Genomic DNA, 6638 nt, shown 5'->3' with positions numbered 1-6638 from the left:
GCTACAAATAAAACCAGAATGTTTGGTTGTGAAAGGGTTTTCTCTTTTTCTTTTTAAAGGCCGATAGGTAGACTTAAAGGATGGGCTTTGCTCAGGTTGGAGGTCCGATTGATTGCCAACTTAGGGTCCAGAGAAAAATTTATTTTAGCTCTGGGTGGCTTGCAATTGTGGGTTATGGCTTGGCTTTGTAGATCTTCTGAGATCTTGGAGGTTTCAAAGCAGGACTCCCAAGGACTAGGCACATGGGTAAGCAAACTAAGGCCCAGGGGCCGGATCCAGCCCAATCACCTTCTAAATCCGGCCCACGGACGGTTCGGGAATCAGCATGTTTTTACATGAGTAGAATGTGTCCTTTTATTTAAAATGCATCTCTGGGTTATTTGTGGAGCATAGGAATTTGTTCGGTTTTCCCCCTTCAAAATATAGTCCAACCCCCCACAAGGACAGTGGACCGGCCCCCTGCTGAAAAAGTTTGCTGACCCCTGCTCTAGCACATATCTCCTGCACCACCATGTCTGCTAAAGGGATCACAAGCTACCTTGGATTACCCAGAGGTACCACTTAGTCTGCATTACAAGTATTGCTCACAAGCTGACTTAGCTATACTTCTAGCCTGTTGCTATTTTGGGGGTGGGGTTCAGCCACATGCTGGTACATCCCAATTGTGAAATTTCAGTTGATTGGGAGGTCAAACCAGCAATGGACCTGCTTCTCCCAAAAGATCAAACATTTTGTGATAAAGAGAGTGATGAGAAAATGCACTCCACAGTGTTATAATACAAATCTGCTTGACAATTTCCCTTGTTCATTTAGACTCTAAAACATGCCTGCCTGCCTGCTTTCCATAGCATCTTTTAGGTCAACTGCTTTGCCAACCTTGTGTCCTCTAGATGCTTTCGCTTTTGAGGTCCAAAACATCTGGATGGCATCACTTGTGCTGTTTTAGATATTTGAAAACTGCTGTCACGTCCTTGTCTGCATCATATTTTCTCTCTGCTGTGCACACTTCTTAATTCTAGGATTTCCTTTCATGTGTACACCCTAGGGGTTCAAAACCTGGCATTATCTTTGGGCCTTCCATCTGAATTCTTTCAGTTTATCTATATTGTTCTTAAAACATAGTGATCAAAACTGGACACAGGATCCCCACAGACTGCTTTCTTCTGATGCAGATACTCTGGTTTTGTGAAAGTTCCGAGGCCTCATAAAACGATGTTCCGAAGGCAGGCGGGAGTCGGGGAGGGAATCCATTTTGCAAGAACTGAGAATCGCTGGCCACTTTCATCCTTTAATCTTCTGAATGAAAGCAGATGGGGTTCAGTGGAAAAACAGACAGGATTCAGTTTGGCCCTTACAAGGGAAGCTGGATGTACTGCCTGTGATCAGATGCCTACCAGCAATGTGGGGGGTGGGCACAGAGATGAGTGATTAAAAATTATATCCATTTCAAAGGGTCGAAAGCCCTGGTGATGATATTGAAAGAAGCAAAGCCAAAGGGAGAAAGAATCTTACATCAACCAGTTAAGGGGAGGGAGCTGAGGGACCTTTTCTGCTGAAGATCAGGGTAGAATCAGAGAATCATAGGACTGTAGGGGACCTTGAGGGTCATCAAGCCCAACCCCTGAAATGCAGGAATCTTTTGGCCAATGCAGGGTCTGAACCTGAGATTAAGTGCCTCACGTTCTAGCGACTGAGCTATAAATAATGCTTCAAATGAATAAATAAAAATGGTGCCACAGGAGAACAGGATATTGTAGCAAATGCAGGATCAGGTGCAGGAAGAACAATGGAAAAGGCATAATGGAGGGGGGGGGGAGAAGCTACTTTTCGTTCCCTAGCAATATGCTAAGCATTTAACTTTCTATTGGGTCAGCTGCTAGATCACAGGTTATAGAGACATGCCTGCTGTGTATGAATGAATACCAGGGATGGCAAATGCCTGCTGGTTTTCTTAAGGAACCATTTACAGTGGTACTGTAGAATAGATTCTGAGGAGCAGCAGCCTCCAGTTAGCAATTTTAAAGGATTAGTATGAGGCACCTGTAACTACAGAAGGAGGCAGTCATAAGTCCCCTCTGATGACACAGTTAAACTCAGCAGTTCCCCATTTGCAGTGCTCAAATGACCAGCCTCCTGGCCTTTTGCCATAGCTCCCTTTTCTGCGGAGGACACAATGTAGCTAAAATTGTAGGGAGTAAATTCTGAGTCCAGTTTCACCCCCTCCCCACAACTCGGTCACAAAAAGATGGCACAGATTTGCATAAAATTTGCATATGCTTTGTGTCACATGCAAATTTGTGTCCCCTTTTGCAAGTGGAAGGCCATACACATAGTAAAATGCCTGACAGACAGAAAGTGAACAGGAAAAACCTTTGCCATATATATGTTAGAATTCCTGCTCCGTGATTGCAGTCATGGGATTGTTGTCTTTCACATGACATGGTATGTTTTGACTCCACAGAGTGGGAAGTGACGGAGACAGGATGTTTGTGTTACTGTGTTCCATGAAGTGGGACTGTTGGCCTTTGTTCTTTCTCTTTGCTGTCTGATGCTAGAGAGAGAGGGAGCCATGTTGTAGTGCTCCATGTGTGCTTATATGTAAATAAAGTAGATTAGCCAAAATGCTGAGTTGCTGAGGTCTGTTACGCAAGCTGCAAAGACTCTGTGGATCCCTAATTGTGCTGATGTCTGTTGGCATCAGTCACTGTGATGTTCGGGCAGAAGAAAGCTTTTGACGCTCCCAAACGAAAGACCAGGAGGGAGAGAACATGCCAGTCGGGCATGTGTCTCTGTCAGGGTCCTACTCGAGAGGAGGCTGAGCTCCTGACAATATATCCATACTAGAAAAGGGGGGTGTATGGAGTGTTAGGGGAGGGGAAGTACCTCTGGTGAGGGACACATTGTGCTCCTTCTGAAGTAGTCTGCCCACCTTTTGTCCCCACTTGAGCAGATAAGTCCAGTAGTGGGTCCACCAGTCAAGAAGGTGTTTTCTACACATGCTGTAGAGGGAAATGAGGGGTCGATGGGGCTCATCAACCTGGGAAGATAGCCCATCCAGGAGAAGGAAAATCTGATACTAGACTTCTGCTGTCTTGTGGGATATCTTTGGGAAAAGAAAAGGCTAAGGAGTAAACCCTACACAAATCCAGAGTGGAGTCCCTAGGAAGGATGTACGCCAACAACTCCTGCAGCCAAGCTGGTGCCAGACATATTGCTCTGCTTTCCTTTGGACTACATCATTGAGGCCAAGAATGGGGGTCTTATTCTTTGGGCAGCCCAGGACCTCCATGCACACTGCCCAGGATTGCACCCCGGGGAAGTCACTTTGGTTTCACTTCTCCCCTGGCAGCGCACTCCATTGTCTCTTGAGACAGATGCCAACTAGAAAAGGCTTAACCTGTTGAATTTCTGCCTACCACACAGCTATATGAGAATGGTTGGTTTCTCCAATGGCTCCTAAAGGAATAATCAGTAAATTCCAGAAAAGGATGTTCTGTATCCGTTTGGTACCTGCACTTATTGTGCAGTAGTATATGCAGAAAATAACTTATAGGGAATACTTGATCTCAGATGAATGCCACCACAGGAAAGATGCATCCTAATTGTTAGGGAAAAAAGGAAAATGAGACAGAAGCTGGGAATGTGCACTAAGGGGAGGAGGAAACAGCAGCTCTTTATAACCATAGACATTCCTATTGCCTACTGTCCAAACGCCTCACACATCACTCTGACTTCATGCATTGGCAAAATACACCGAAAGGAGCAGCCAGGCTGGCTTACGTCACAGTACCTGCACATTTTGCTTCTTAACTTTATTTCTAGGAGGGCTAGAGACTAACTTTTTTAAAAAAATAAAAAGAAAACTCATGGGAAATCTGTACCCACCTCTTGGGGTCCCTGATGTTTGACATGGCTGGAGGCTACTTGCAGTCTTCTGGCTTTCCATGTTGTTACAAGAGACGTCGCAAATAGCTGTAATTTTCTGCTCCTAGAACAAAAAATGCTGTAACTGTATCCCAACAAGCAGCAGGACTGCATATAGAACAGGTTGTGTGTTTGTAGAATGGGTAACAATGTATAATCAATACCTGCCTCTATAATGGTTATGAACTCGCTGATAATTATAAGGAGACTTATATATGGGAAATCTTATTTTACATGGCTCTAATCATTTAAAAGTATGCTTAGATTTTTTTATTTTTATTTTTTAAAAAGAACAGATCTAATTTCAGTGTTTTCAGTCAGGTTACAATTGATATGTCACTACTTTTAACAATACAAGAGAACTGGTATGTGAGATGTGTTCTCCTGGAAATAAAACAGGTTTTATGTGTGACTGGAGAGGTTCTTTTTCTTTCTCATGTAAATGTGGCAGTGGAAAGGAGAAAGAGCTATATGAACACCAAAGAAACAATATTTCCTTATTGAAAGCACTTTAATTTGTCAGCTAAGTTACTGTGCGAATAGACTTCACAAAAGCTACAATAGTTTCTGTGCTATCATGATTCACAATTCTGTAATGGGTTAACACAATGCCTCCCCTGCTATATAAAGATCCAAGTGATGCATTTTCAGTGGGGGGTGAGGGGAATATTGTACCTGATGGCAGTAGAAACATAAAAGATAAGCCAAAACTTTGAAAGCACAATTGCTGCCATGGGTAATAATCCACCTGCATTTTATGCATGCTTTCCCAGAGGTTATATTTTATCTGGGAAGGTCAACTAGAGAGGGTCTAGCAAACTAGGATGAAGTACACTTGAGGTTTCTGCTCAAACCTGTTGAGATGAGCAAGAGAGTGTCACCATTAACACTGCTGTGAGACCTCCTGATATAGTTAATGCTCGATTTCACCTCAAGCTCTGACCTTATCAAAGCAACACTGTTGGGGCATTCTGCTCGCATGTAAAACCTAAACACAAGCAGGGAGAGTGAGTGCCATGTTCTCTGGCCTCACTCTGGCCCGTCTGGCTCAGAGGAAGACTTGGAGGAGGAATCGTTCCCCACTCCAGGATCTTCCAGCCTAGAGGACATGGCTTTACCCAACTCCTTAGGTTCAGAACGCCCCACCCACTTTGGCTGCTGCCGCCCCCACAGTCTTCACCACTCCCCTGTGCTGAAGGAGGCAGTGGTTGCAGAATCAGACAATGGCCCTTTAAGAAACACAGATAGCTCCTAAGAGGGAGTGGGATTAACAGCCAGTTCAAAAGGCCTGCTCCTGAGACAATGTTCAAGTTCCAGTTAGCTCCTGCCACAGTGATCTGTCCGTGGTCCTGAAAGGCGGTGCTGTGCCTGTCATCCCTCCTGCATAGTTTACCTTGATTTTGCTTTACCATTGATTCTGTTGGACTTTGTTGGACTTTTCTTTGGGTGGTCTTCTGGATGTGTTCCTGCCTTTTCAGTATGTGGCTGTGCTTCATCCTAGCTTTCCCAGTTTGGTGGGAACCTTGAGCTGAGCTAGGACAGGATAGAAGGGGTGAATGTGCTAAGCTCCAGCACCATCACAGTCCCTGTCACCCTACAACTCAGGGATGCTCCTTGCTCAGTCCTATATAATTGGTCCAGGTATTCTATGTAGGAACAACCAGCCAATGCAGGAGAACAGACAGCAAGAGTCTGATCAGTTGCTTATGGTGGGAAAATTAAAGCAGTTCTAAATGCAGAGAATACGGGGCAATATAACAAATAGCAAAATGCCACACTGGAGCAGAACGTCACCTGCCAACTTGTCTCTGCTGCTGTGCCTACATGCCTCGCTCCTTTCCCTCTAAAGATCTGGCGGTGATGCTTAGTGTTGGGAGAGCAGGTGAGCAACCACAGCCACTGACTGCTACTGCATATGCATCATAGTCAGGAAAATCATAGACACCTGTACTTGGCTGGAATTTGATAAGAGCTTGAAATACTTTCACACAGGAAATAACTATTATGGATACCATGATGCCATATTATCTTTTTTATATTAAATATTTAAGTTTAAGTTTATACATAATTAACTCATTTAAGTTTATACATAATTATAGTGTCCCAAATTTTATTAATCCGCAGCTCTTTAGAGGGTAGCTTTGGAGACTTCCAATATATGTGTGGTGTAGTGGTTAAGAGCGGTAGACTCGTAATCTGGGGAACCGGGTTTGCGTCTCTGCTCCTCCAAATGTAGCTGCTGGGTGACCTTGGGCTAGTCACACTTCTTTGAAGTCTCTCAGCCCCACTCACCTCACAGAGTGTTTGTTGTGGGGGAGGAAGGGAAAGGAGAATGTTAGCCACTTTGAGACTCCTTCAGGTAGTGATAAAGTGGGATATCAAATCCAAACTCTTCTTCTTCTTCTGTATACAGGTTTGTCACTGTATAAATTGCTTAACAAGGTCTTGATAGAGGACTAAAATGATGAAGTAGGATAATTTTGGACATTACCTGCATTTTAATGTGGAAAAAATCCTGGGAGTAATCAGTAACCATGTCCCAAAGCTGCTGTACTATTCCAGCCAAAGATGAACGTATGAACCAAACTATGCCTCTTCCAAACTATACTGACTATAATTGGTCATTCTGGGTGCTCTTTCTGTTTCAAATGCATTTTTAAAGCTCGTTAATGTTGTCAACTTTCTCCAGCTCTAACAGAAGTCCTTTGCAGATT

This window comes from Podarcis raffonei, chromosome 3 (assembly GCF_027172205.1).
Source record: "Podarcis raffonei isolate rPodRaf1 chromosome 3, rPodRaf1.pri, whole genome shotgun sequence".
In the NCBI taxonomy this organism is placed as follows: Eukaryota; Metazoa; Chordata; class Lepidosauria; order Squamata; family Lacertidae; genus Podarcis; species Podarcis raffonei.
This window is presented reverse-complemented; position numbering follows the sequence as displayed.